The sequence below is a fragment of the Mobula birostris genome, chromosome 6 (genome assembly GCF_030028105.1).
Source record: "Mobula birostris isolate sMobBir1 chromosome 6, sMobBir1.hap1, whole genome shotgun sequence".
NCBI lineage: Eukaryota > Metazoa > Chordata > Chondrichthyes > Myliobatiformes > Myliobatidae > Mobula > Mobula birostris.
In genome coordinates this window covers 87,067,660-87,081,564 of record NC_092375.1, presented here as the reverse complement: position 1 = coordinate 87,081,564, position 13,905 = coordinate 87,067,660, and positions in this window count along the sequence as shown.

Here is a 13,905-nt window from a genome sequence, read left to right as displayed (position 1 = left end):
ACATTTATTATCAAAGTATGTTTGCAGTATACAACCTTGAGATTTATCTTCCCACAGACAGCCACAAAACAAGGAAAATCATGGAACCCTTTCAAAGAAAAACACCAAGCCCTCAATATGCGAAAAACAATTTGCGCAAACTGCAAAGAAAAGGAGCAAAAACACAGAATATGAAACACCAACCCACAAAGTCATCAAAAGAGTCCAGGCATATTCATTTCAGCTCAGTTCAGTTCAATATCGATCGTGCTAGTTTTGTAGTGTTTTTAAATACTGTTCCTCTGAGAGACACGACAGTTCTTACCCCAACTAAAGAAGTTCAGGCCACATTCACAACTGGTGAGAGAGGGCAGGTGTGAGGGCTCCTTGCCTACAGCCTATTGTCTATGCTAGTTCTATGTAAGAACAATTGAGCTAGTCCTACTCCTTGCCCTCTCCCCATTGCTCTATAAATCCTTTTCTTTCACGTACTTATTTGCTTCAAGTGAATTTGCTTCCACTACTACTCTTGGCAGTATTACTTTGCTGTTCTGAAAAATATTGTCTCTTTTTTTTAGTATTTACCAGCCACCTTCTTTCTCTTTTAACCCCTCAGAAACAGAAAGGCATCATTTAGCCATGGGTTCTACATCAGCACCTACACGAACAATCCCACCAGTACTATTCCCTCTCTCCTTATTTACCTGTAACCCTGTAACTGATTCTTATAGTGAACCATAGAGTGCAGAAACTGCCGAGTCTGTGTCAACCATCAATTTCAGCAATTCTAAATTAATCTCTTTTTATTTTCCCAAGTTCCCATCGATCCCTCCCATTCTATGACTCATCTAGATGTGTTAGGGCCAATTTACAAATGTCAGTTAACCTGCCATCTGCATGTCTTTGGGGTGTGAGAGGAACCAGGAGCACCAGGAGAAGTCTGTGCTATCACAGGAAGAATGTGCAAACTCTACATAGACAGTATCCAGAGTCAGGATCGAATCTGGACCTCTGGTGCCGCATGGCACCAGTTTTACCAGAAGCACCATTGTGCAGCCCTCACATACGCCCACCAACTTCCTTTCAATTTCTTGTCTTAAACCATTAAGGAGGAATTTACAGTAGCCAGCATGTTTTAAGGACACAGTATGATAATGGGGAAGTCAGAGAAAATCCAAGTGGCCACAGAGAGAATGTGTAAACTCCCGATTGCATCAAAGGTCAGGAGCCCTGGAGCTCTGAGCCAGCATTACTTGCAGCACCATCATGCTGTCCTGTTACCTCTGATGAAGTGTCATTGGCCTGAGAAGGTAATTCTGTCTCTATCTCTCTCCACAGATGTTGCCTTATCTGCTGAGTAATTCCACTATTTTCTGTTTCCAGTATCTTTGCTGACTTTAGTGAAGACTGCTGTAAAACACACAGTTGCTCCTGCAGCTCTGCTCTTTATAGCCCCTGACTGGCGTCATTTCTCTTGTGTTTTCCTTCTAATTTAAATGCCTACATGTGACTTTTGAACTTTCTTTTATGCTTGCTGCCATCCTTTTCTCTGGCTCTCTCTCTCTCTTGTACTTTTTTGTACTTTCTCTTTGAACTTATGAACTACCCTATGACTTTTGTATACCTGTGCAAATTCCCTGCAAATTTGCTATGGAATATTCTCCCCATATTGTGCAACCTTTAGAATAATACCTGCAGTATAATCCGTTGTTCCTTAGGTCGATACTGATAGATTTTTCTGATTGTCCTAATTATCCGATCTCTCCAGCACTCTCACACTTTCCTTAATTATATTGACTCTCCTGTCTTCCCTTTTCAATTTTTGAGGAATATTTAGAATGCACTAGAGACCTTATTGGCCAAGTATCTGCTATGGATATAATATTGTAATTTCCAATGATTTTTTGTTCTTGGAGCTCACCAACTTTGCTCTATATGCCTTCTTGCATTTACATAAAACAACGTAAGCATCTATACCTTCTTTCAGTATGGTTCTACAGAAGGATCTTCTGTTACAACTAATCTCTTCCACTTGCTTTTAATGCTACCCTCCTGTGCCCAGCCCTTGCAAAATTAGGTTAAACTTTTCCCTACAGCACTAGAAACTTTTTCCTTAGCGATGCTGCTCCCTGATCTATTGAAATGTAATCTGTTTGACTTGTACCAGGCCCACCTACCCCAGAATTAAAGCAAATGCCCCAGAAATTTAAAGCCTTTATTGCTGTAGCTGCACTTTTATCCCTGTAATCCTCTTATTTCTTTATTTAATGTAGCACTGGACTAATCTAGAGATTATTAACTTTTAGGTTCTGGTTCTTAATCTCTCCCCCTAATGCTTAAAATCCGTTGGACCCATCCTTTTTGCTTTATCTATGTCATTAGTCCTGATGTTGGTCACAATATTTGGCTGTACATCCTCCCTCTCAAAAATGATTTTCAGCCAATGTGACATCCTTAATCTTGGCACCAACTGGGTATCATGCCATTTTAGAATAATTGCCTGATGTAATAAAATCCTCGATAATTATTAACCACTTGGCCTTTCTCCATTGTCCCTGTGCAACTGAGCTACAACATATACCTGAATCCACCCATATTCGTTGGGCAAATCTCTCTGCCTTCGGCAATCAGCTGAATACTGGTTATAAAGTAAGGTGCACTTTCAGGTCTCCTGAATTACCTGCCTGCTCAAGTTTTTTTTTCTGTGGCAGTTACCTGTTCCTTCTCTGCTTCCACTCTCTTGAGTGACGGTGTGACTGACCACCATCTGAAACATAAAACAGAGCACAGATGTGAAACATCTGACATCTCCAAAACCCAGAGCGCAGGCCTCTCAAACTAACAACACTGCTTGCACCAGTGATTTTTCAGGCCGTGGAGAAGCTGCCACGACTTTTCACATTGGCGTGTTGAACATTCTACAATCTGAGGTGCCCTTCTATGTCTCATCTTTTGAAATAACCAATGAAGAAGAATCTTAACTGATACTAAAAATAGCTAATTTGCTGTTTTATGCACCTAAAGGAACTTAAAACGAATGCTTGTATAGGCTCAATGGGCCTCTTATCATTAAACTCAACAGGATCTTTGTTGCAGTACTTTTCAATTTGTGGGGAGTTTTTATTCTAGGCATTTTTCAATAAACCACAACGCTTATTTTCACATAATAATGTGCTAATGATAGATTTGTCTGAGAATCTGGTGTGCTTCAAGTATAATCTTGAATAACAGCCTAAATTGTTGCACCTGAGGCTGCTAAACACGATAAGAGCCTGTGGTATTACAGGAAAGATATGAGCAGATTGGCTGACTGGCAGGAGGCAAAGAGTGGGAATGCAGGGGACCTTTTCTGTTTGGCTGCCGGTGACAGGTGATGTTCCACAGGGGATGGTGTTGAGACCGCTTCTTTACACATTATATATCAACAGTTTGGATGTTGGCTTTGTGGCCAAGTTTGCAGACGGTACAAAGATAGGGGTGGGGCAGGTAGTGTTGAGGAAGCAGAGAGTCTGTAGAAAGACATTAGGGGAGTGGGCAAAGAAGTGGCAGATGGAATACAATGTAGAGTCATGCACATTGGTAGGAGTAAAGCTGTAGACTACCTTCTAAACAGGGAGCAAAGAGACTTGGGAGTCCTTGTGCAGAATTCCCTGAAGGTTAATTTGCAGGTTGAGTCGGTGGTGAGGAAGACAAATGTGATGTCAGCATTTATTTTGAGAGGCTTAGAATTTAAAAGCAAGGATGCAATGTTGAGTCTTTATAAACCACTGGTCAGATCACACCTGGAGTATCATGAGCAGTTTTGAGCACCTTATATAAGAAAGAATGTGCTGGCATTGGAGAAGATCCAGAGGAGATTCACAAGAATGATCCTAGAAATAAAGGGGTTAGCTTATGAGGAGTGTTTGATGACTCAGGGTCTGTACATGCTGGAGTTTCGAAGAACGAGGGGGAAAATCAGACTTGAGAGCAGACTCGATGAGTTGAATGGCCTAATTCTGCTCCTGTGTCATGGTCTTATGAATGATGAGGTCCTATATTTTTCCATATGCTTAATGAGGCCTTTCAGGATATCTGACAATTATTCAATAATTGACCGATAACCATCACAACTTTTTTTTTATGAGGAAGGGCAACAAGGTCTCTGTGATCAAGTGTAATTCTGGATAAATAACCATCAATTGAAATTGTTATGTAACACAGGTTAATTAAACCCAGAGATGTAATGTTCCACCTGCAGAGGTATGAAAACGAGGTGTACCGATTTAAAAAAGAGATAATTTGAAAAAAGGCGCTATGGGGGGCGTGGCTGACGCAGGTGCGGACATGGAGAGAAACGCCCCGTCGATTAGAAGCTGAAGATGTGAACTGTTAAGAGTGGAATTAGTAGTGAGTATCTTTACCCTACTAACTTGAAACCCTCAGGGTGAAACCCCTGAAGGAGAGACAATAACGATAAAAGATTTATTGAAGCTACGGCTATAACGAGAAAGTATCTGCAGAGACCAGTGTCCAAAATCCCTACCGTGTAGTCAGGAATTAGTTCCGCAAAATCATTACAAGGGATTTGGTCAAGTTGTTTTTTGCACAAGGTTGTGAATTGACTTGCCGTGGGTGATGAACTATTTCATTCCAATGAACCAAGAAAGAAAATGGCGAGCCACCCAAGATTTGACGAACCAGCGTGGGAGTGAAATATGTAATGACGCAGAGAATTTGATACGGTTGGATGTATAAGTTTATTTTCATTCGAAGATTACGAATTTGATTTTCTGCAAGAACTGATTATTTTTGCAAAGACTTTGACAAGTTACTGAATGAGATTTACTTTATTTAAAAGTTGTGATGTTGGAGAATTGTTGCGATAGAAGTTAAACTGTGTGTATATAATTTTTGAATTTGAATTTAAACTTGTTGATTTTCTGCCTGGAACTGAAACTGAAGTTAACTATAATACCTAAGAATAGGAATTACATTTAGTTTTCTAACTAGGGATAAGTAAAAAGGAAAGTTTAGTCCGTAAACTTTTAAATAGGGAATAACGCTAGGTCTGATTAGTTAGAGAGATTTGAATAATAAAGAAATCTCACTGATTCTAATTAAAATGGAATTTGCTGTTTGATATCTAAAACTTGGAACCTAAACAGAATGTTGGAATTTTGAGCAACACACACAAAATGCTGGTGAACGCAGCAGGCCAGGCAGCATCTGTAGGAAGAGGTAAAGTCAATGTTTTGGGCTGAGTTCATTGGCATTTTGAATCGTTTTTGCGCATGTAAATATTTTGTACTTTTTGTTTTTTTTCCTTATAAACAAACCTTATCCCCAGAAGAGTGTGGTTTCCATTCACTGCCTCCTTCCAATCCCTAGAAGGCCTACTAGCACCAAGTGTAGCAACACACATCAAAGTTGCTGGTGAATGCAGCAGGCCAGGTAGCAACTCTAGGAAGAGGTACAGTCGACGTTTCAGGCTGAGACCCTTCGTCAGGACTAACTGAAAGAAGAGCTAGTAAGAGATTTGAAAGTGGTGGGGGGGATCCAAAATGATAGGAGAAGACAGGAGGGGGAGGGATGGAGCCAAGAGCTGGACAGTTGATTTGGCAAAAGGAATATGAGAGGATCATGGGACAGGAGGCCCAGGGAGAAAGAAAAGGTGGGGGGGGAACCCAGAGGATGGGCAAGGGGTATAGTGAGAGGGACAGAGGGAGAAAAAGGAGAGAGAGAGAGAAAGAATGTGTGTATATAAATAAATAACGGATGGGGTACGAGGGGGAGGTGGGGCATTAGCGGAAGTTTGAGAAGTCAATGTTCATGCCATCAGGTTGGAGGCTACCCAGATGGAATATATGGTGTTGTTCCTCCAACCTGAGTGTGGCTTCATCTTTACAGTAGAGGAGGCCGTGGATAGACATATCAGAATGGGAATGGGAAGTGGAATTAAAATGTGTGGCTCTGGGAGATCCTGCTTTCTCTGGCGGACAGAGCATAGGTGTTCAGCGAAACAATCTCCCAGTCTGCGTCGGGTCTCGCCAATATATAGAAGGCCACATCGGGAGCACCGGATGCAGTATATCACCCCAGCCGACTCACAGTTGAAGTGTCGCCTCACCTGGAAGGACTGTTTGGGACCCTGAATGGTGGTGAGGGAGGAAGTGTAAGGGCATGTGTAGCACTTGTTCCACTTACAAGGATAAGTGCCAGGAAGGAGATCGGTGGGGAGGGATGGGGGGATGAATGGACAAGGGAGTCGCATAGGGAGTGATTCCTGCAGAAAGCGGGGGGGGGGGGGAGGGAAAGATGTTTTCAGTGGCGGGATCACATTGGAGGTGGCGGAAGTTACGGAGAATAATATGTTGGACCCGGAGGCTGGTGGGGTGGTAGGTGAGGACAAGGGCCCCTTACACTTACATCCCATGTCTTGCACTTTTCCCTCACTGTTAATTCTTCCCATCATGTGTTCATATGATGAAATCTTAATCATTTCCTGAGTCCATTCCTTCACAGTGGGACATCTGGTTTTTTTCCAGTTTTGCGATATAATTCTTGCAGCTGTGATGAGACCCACCTTTAAAATAGTGAACTTGGGAGACAGATTTCTGATGGTCTGGAGTGGGGTCCTCTTCAAGGGGTAGGTATGAGGAGGTGTCTGAGAGTAACTGCCTGGCCTCAGTAAGGTAGAGGTCAGTGTGCCACATCACAACAGCCCCCCCTTTGTCAGTGGGTTTGACGGTAAGGTTGCGATTGGTGCAGAGAGTGTCATGGTCCGGTCCGTGAAGTCCGCATTCCGGTTCACGGTCCGGTCCATCGATCCTTGCTCCAGGTTTTCCTGTCTACCCTGTTTCTGTTCCTGTTGAGCACTAATTGAGGCAGCTGATGCTCGTTGGGGCTGGCTGCATAAATACCTCCAGAGACCAGGGCGTGGCTGCTGGATTGTTCTTGTACTTACTCCTTGTATCCCTTCCCCTGCCTAATGTTTCCTCACCTGAAGCCCTGCCTTGTCTTGCTGGTAACTTTCACCTCGCCTCGCCTGTAGTCTTGTCTTGGAGCCACCCTGTACCTAGCTCCCCTCCTATCCCTTGCCTCCGCTGGGTAAGTCAGGCCGTCTTGCCGTTACCCTATGGTTGTTTCTGTCCCTTCCTGTCCCTTGCCTCCGTCAGGTGGAGATCTGTACCCTGCCCAGGAGTAAAGCACCCTGTCCAGGAGGAGCTTCAAGACCCCAAGCCTCAAGCCTCACCCCAAGCCAAGCTTCAAGACCCCAAGCCTCAAGCCTCTAGTCAAGCCTCGCCTCAAGTCTCTGGTCTCCAGCCTCGCTTCAGGTCTCTGGTCTCCAGCCTAGCCTCAAGTCTGAAGACTCCAGCCTTGTCCTGCCTGCCAGCCAAGTCACGTCCTTGCGTAGTTCTAGGGTCCGAGCCAGAGGCAAGACCCAGGTTCTGAGTCCTTGTCCAATCTCTGGCTCAGAGTCCAAGCCCGGACTCCTAGCTGTCTTGTCCAGTCCTGTTCCGGGTTCCCTGTTTTCGTGTCAATGTCCTAGCCCTCACCCTGTATCCTAGTCCTGTCCCTATTACTTCAGTGTCTGTGACTTGCACTTGGGTCCATTCCCAGCACCCCATTATGACAGAGAGAGTGGAGGGCAGTGAGTTCAGAGGAGGTGAGGTTGGAAGAGGAGAGGAGAGTGCTGTAGTATTAATGTTAATTGGTGAAATTGCAATAACATAGTGCAATATACCCAGTCCGCAATTAGTGCTGAGTGGCATTTGAGAAAACAGCTTGCATTAGATTACAAAATGATGGAACAATTCAGTTCAAGTTTTTCTTTGATATCATTACGTTGAGTCTTTGTGTTTAATTTCCTTATGTGAGCAAATTTTAAAGCCAACTCTTTTGCAGATGGATCGTTTGTAAAATGTCCTTCCATTTGGTTTTCAATGGTAATTGTTCACCATTTCCCAATGATATAATGCTTAAATGCAGGCTTTCAATTCGCCAGCTTTATTGCTTTATGGAATTACTGGTAGCATTTAACAAATATCTCCAACTACCAATAAAATAACATCCCCTATTAATTTATTGTTTTTAAGATCTTGCAGCAATTGTTCTAAATCTTCAATATTTGTTTTCTGAGCCATTTTATATTCATTCTAGATAATGAGTTTACCATCTTTAAAATTTTTCTTACAGTTCCTAAACCATGTTCGAGTCTCCACATTTGTCAAATTAGTCCTGGTCAAGGGTCTCGGCCTGAAACTCCTTATTCCTTTCCATAGAAGCTGACTGACCTGCTGATTTCCTCCAGCATTTTGTGCATGTTTTTTTTTATTTCAAAATATACTTTATTCAAAAATAAATATATACAATAAACCATTCAATAACTTTTCATCCTTTACATACGTTTCCATTATACTCAGTAAATATCCGTATTTATAGCCACCCACGTGGCACTCCAGTAGTTCAGCTTAGCATATCATTGTTGAGGGGTATACTCCCCGCCCACCGACCCCTCTCACATGTTACTCTGGATCTTTAGCATCTGCAGAATCTCTTGTGTCAAATTTAAAGTCAGCTTAAATCCCAAAATGTAGGCAACACACATCAAAGTTGCTGGTGAACACAGCAGGCCAGGCAGCATCTCTAGGAAGAGGTACAGTCGATGTTTCGGGCCGAGACCCTTCATCAGGACTAACTGAAGGAAGAGCAAGTAAGAGATTTGAAAGTGGGAGGGGGAGGGGGAGATCCAAAATGATAGGAGAAGACAGGAGGGGGAGGGATGGAGCCAAGAGCTGGACAGGTGATTAGCAAAAGGGATACGAGAGGATCATGGGACAGGGGGCCCAGGGAGAAGGAAAAGGGGGGGGGGACCCAGAGGATGGGCAAGGGGTATAGTGAGAGGGACAGAGGGAGAAAAAGGAGGGAGAGAGAGAGAAAGAATGTGTGTATATAAATAAATAATGGATGGGGTACGAGAGGGAGGTGGGACATTAGCAGAAGTTAGAAAAGTCAATGTTCATGCCATCAGGTTAGAGGCTGCCCAGACGGAATATAAGGTGTTGTTCCTCCAACCTGAGTGTGGCTTCATCTTTACAGTAGAGGAGGCTGTGGATAGACATATCAGAATAGGAATGGGATGTGGAATTAAAATGTGTGGCCACTGGGAGATCCTGCTTTCTCTGGTGGACAGAGCGTAGGTGTTCAGCAAAAGGATCTCCCAGTCTGCGTCGGGTCTCGCCAATATATAAAAGGCCACATCGGGAGCACCAGACGCAGTATATCACCCCAGCCAACTCGCAGGTGAAGTGTTGCCTCACCTGGAAGGACTGTTTGGGGCCCTGAATGGAGGTAAGGGAGGAAGTGTAAGGGCATGTGTAGCACTTGTTCCGCTTACAAGGATAAGTGCCAGCAGAGAGATCAGTGGGGAGGGATGGGGGGGGGGGGGACGAATGGACAAGGGAGTCTCGTAGTGAGGGATCCCTGCGGAAAACGGGGGGGGGGGGTGAGGGGAAGATGTGCTTAGTGGTGGGATCCCATTGGAGGTGGCGGAAGTTACGGAGAATAATATGTTGGACCCGGAGGCTGGTGGGGTGGTTGTTGAGGACCAGGGGAACCCTATTCCTAGTGGGGTGGCGGGAGGATGGAGTGAGAGTAGATGTGCGTGAAATGGGGGAGATGCGTTTGAGAGCAGAGTTGATGGTGGAGGAAGGGAAGCCCCTTTCTTTAAAAAATGACATCTCCCTCGTCCTGGAATGAAAAGCCTTATCTTGAGAGCAGATGCGGTGGAGATGGAGGAATTGCAAGAAGGGGATGGCATTTTTGCAAGAGACAGGGTGAGAAGAGGAATAGTCCAGACAGCTGTGAGAGTCAGTAGGCTTATAGTACACATCAGTAGATAGGCTGTCTCCAGAGATAGAGGCGGAAAGATCTAGAAAGGGGAGGGATGTGTCGGAAATGGACCAGGTAAATTTGAGGGTAGGGTGAAAGTTGGAGGCAAAGTTAATAAAGTCAACGAGCTCAGCATGCGTGCAGGAAGCAGCGCCACTGCAGTCGTCGATATAGCGAAGGAAAAGTGGGGGGATAGCAGTATAGGTTTGGAACATAGATTGTTCCACAAACCCAACAAAAAGGCAGGCATAGCTAGGACCCATACGGATGCCCATAGCTACACCTTTAGTTTGGAGGAAGTGGGATGAGCCAAAGGAGAAATTATTAAGAGTAAAGACTAATTCCGCTAGACGGAGCAGAGTGGTGGTAGAAGGGAACTGATTAGGTCTGGAATCCAAAAAGTGGCAGAGCGCTTTGAGATCTTCCTGATGAGGGATAGAAGTATATAGGGGCTGGACATCCATGGTGAAAATAAAGTGGTGGGGGCCAGGAAACTTAAAATCGTCGAAAAGTTTAAGAGCGTGAGAAGTGTCACGAACATAGGTAGGAAGGAATTGAACAAGGGGGGGATAAAACCGTGTCGAGGTATGCAGAAACGAGTTTGGTGGGGCAGGAGCAAGCTGAGACAATAGGTCTGCCAGGACAGGCAGGTTTGTGGATCTTGGGTAGGAGGTAGAAACGGGAAGTGCAATGTGTGGGAACTATAAGGTTGGTAGCAGTGGATGGGAGATCCCCTGAGCGGATAAAGTCGGTGATGGTGTGGGATGCAATGGCCTGGTGCTCCTTAGTGGGGTCACGATCGAGGGGTAAATAAGAGGAGGTATCCACAAGTTGTCGCTGTGCCTCGGCAAGGTAGAGGTCAGTACGCCAGACTACAACAGCACTCCCCTTATCAGCGGGTTTAATAGTAAGGTTCGGATTAGTGCGGAGGGAGTGGAGAGCAGAGCTTTCGGAAGGAGTGAGGTTGGAATGAGAACAAGGTGCGGTGAAGTCGAGACAGTTGATGTCCCGTCGGCAGTTGCAATAAAGAGATCCAGAGCAGGCAGCAGGCCAGAGCGGGGTGTCCATGAAGAGGAGGAGGATTGAAGACGCGAGAAGGGGGTCATCAGTGGGGGTGGAACCGTCTCCGAGCCTACTTCTTCGGCAAGGACTCTTCCACCCCCACCGATGACCCCCTTCTCGCGTCTTCAATCCTCCTCCTCTTCATGGACACCCCGCTCTGGTCTTCTGCCTGCTCTGGATCTCTTTATTACTAACTGCCGACGGGTCATCAACCTTCTCGACTTCCCCGCACCTTGTTCCCATTCCAACCTTAGTCCTTCCGAACGCTCTGCTCTCCACTCCCTCTGCACTAATCCTAACCTCACTATTAAACCCGCCGATAAGGGGGTGCTGTTGTAGTCTGACGTACTGACCTCTACCTTGCCGAGGCACAGCGACAACTCGCGGATACCTCCTCTTATTTACCCCTCGATCGTGACCCCACTAAGGAGCACCAGGCCATTGTCTCCCACACCATCACCGACTTTATCCGCTCAGGGGATCTCCCATCCACTGCTACCAACCTTATAGTTCCCACACCTCGCACTTCCCGTTTCTATCTCCTACCCAAGATCCGCAAACCTGCCTGTCCTGGCAGACCTATTGTCTCAGCTTGCTCCTGCCCCACCGAACTCGTTTCTGCATACCTTGACACAGTTTTATCCCCCCTTGTTCAATCCCTTCCTACCTATGTTCGTGACACTTCTCACGCTCTTAAACTTTTTGATGATTTTAAGTTCCCTGGACCCCACCACTTTATTTTCACCATGGATGTCCAGCCCCTATATACTTCTATCCCCCATCAGGAAGATCTCAAAGCGCTCTGCTACTTTTTGGATTCCAGACCTAATCAGTTCCCTTCTACCACCACTCTGTTCCGTCTAGCGGAATTAATCCTTACTCTTAATAATTTCTCCTTTGGCTCCTCCCACATCCTCCAAACTAAAGGTGTAGCTATGGGCACCCGTATGGATCCTAGCTATGCCTGCCTTTTTGTTGGGTTTGTGGAACAATCTATGTTCCGTGCCTATTCTGGTATCTATCCCCCACTTTTCCTTCGCTACATCGACGACTGCAGTGGCGCTGCTTCCTGCACGCATGCTGAGCTCGTTGACTTCGTTAACTTTGCCTCCAACTTTCACCCTGCCCTCAAGTTTACCTGGTCCATTTCCGACACATCCCTCCCCTTTCTAGATCTTTCTGTCTCTATCTCTGGAGACAGCTTATCTACTGATGTGTACTATAAGCCTACTGACTCTCACAGCTATCTGGACTATTCCCCTTCTCACCCTACCTCTTGCAAAAATGCCATCCCCTTCTCACAATTCCTCCGTCTCCTCCGCATCGGCTCTCAGGATGAGGCTTTTCATTCTAGGACGAGGGAGATGTCCTCCTTTTTTAAAGAAAAGGGCTTCCCTTCGTCCACCATCAACTCTGCTCTCAAACGCATATCCCCCATTTCACGCACATCTGCTCTCACTCCATCCTCCCGTCACCCCACTAGGAATAGGGTTCCCCTGGTCCTCACCTACCACCTCACCAGCCTCCGGGTCCAACATATTATTCTCCGTAACTTCTGCCACCTCCAATGGGATCCCGCCACTAAGCACATCTTTCCCTCCCCCCTTCTCTTTGCTTTCCGCAAGGATCGCTCCCTTCGTGACTCCCTTGTCCATTCGTTCCCCCCCCCCATCCCTCTCCACTGATCTCCCTCCTGGCACTTATCCTTGTAAGCGGAACAAGTGCTACACATGCCCTTACACTTCCTCCCTTACCACCGTTTAGGGCCCCAGACAGTCCTTCCAGGTGAAGCGACACTTCACCTGTGAGTTGGCAGGGATGATATACTGCGTCCGGTGCTCCCGAAGTGGCCTTCTATATATTGGCGAGACCCAACGCAGACTGGGAGATTGTTTTGCTGAACACCTACGCTCTGTCCGCCAGAGAAAGCAGGATCTTCCAGTGGCCACACATTTTAATTCCACATCCCATTCCCATTCTGATATGTCTATCCACAGCCTCCTCTACTGTAAAGATGAAGCCACACTCAGGTTGGAGGAACAACACCTTATATTCCGTCTGGGTAGCCTCCAACCTGATGGCATGAAAATTGATTTCTCTAACTTGCGCTAATGCCCCACCTCCCCCTCGTACCCCATCCGTTATTCATTTATATACACACATTCTTTCTCTCTCTCTCCTTTTTCTCCCTCTGTCCCTCTGACTACACCCTTTGCCCATCCTCTGGGTTTTTCTCCTCCCCTCCCCCTTTTTCTTCTCCCTGGGCCTCCTGTCCCATGAACCTCTCATATCCCTTTTGCCAATCACCTGTCCAGCTCTTGGCTCCATCCCTCCCCCTCCTGTCTTCTCCTATCATTTTGGATCTCACCCTCCCCCTCCAAGTTTCAAATCTCTTACTAGCTCTTCCTTCAGTTAGTCCTGCCGAAGGGTCTTGGCCCGAAACGTTGACTGTACTTCTTCCTAGAGATGCTGCTTGGCCTGCTGTGTTCACCAGCAACTTTGATGTGTGTTGCTTGAATTTCCAGCATCTGCAGAATTCCCCGTGTTCCCAAAATGTAGAGTATTTTTCTTTTGACAAGAGTGTTGAGGACATCTGATGATGCCATGACCAGGTCAATAATGTTTTGTCTTTGAAAATTAGCCAGAAATAGATAAATAATGAATTATTTTCCTATTTTACCAGAAGCATCCAAAAATAAGGTTCCTTGGTTATTGCAATAGCCTCCAAACAGTATCCATGGAATTCCTGTGGTATCTCAGTAAACTTGGTTCTTTCTCACAGATAGATGCATCTAACAAGTTTAAATCATAGCTGAGCTCCTGCAGAAACTTGTTGCAGAAATCTTCCCTTTCCTTTTGTGGTTTGGGTATACCAGAATTAAATGGGTCAAGTCCATCCAAATATTTAGCATCTCAAATAGATCTGAAATAATTCATCAATTTTGGAGGCGGAGCTAAGATGGGGCTAAACAGTGATTCCTTTGCTTGCAT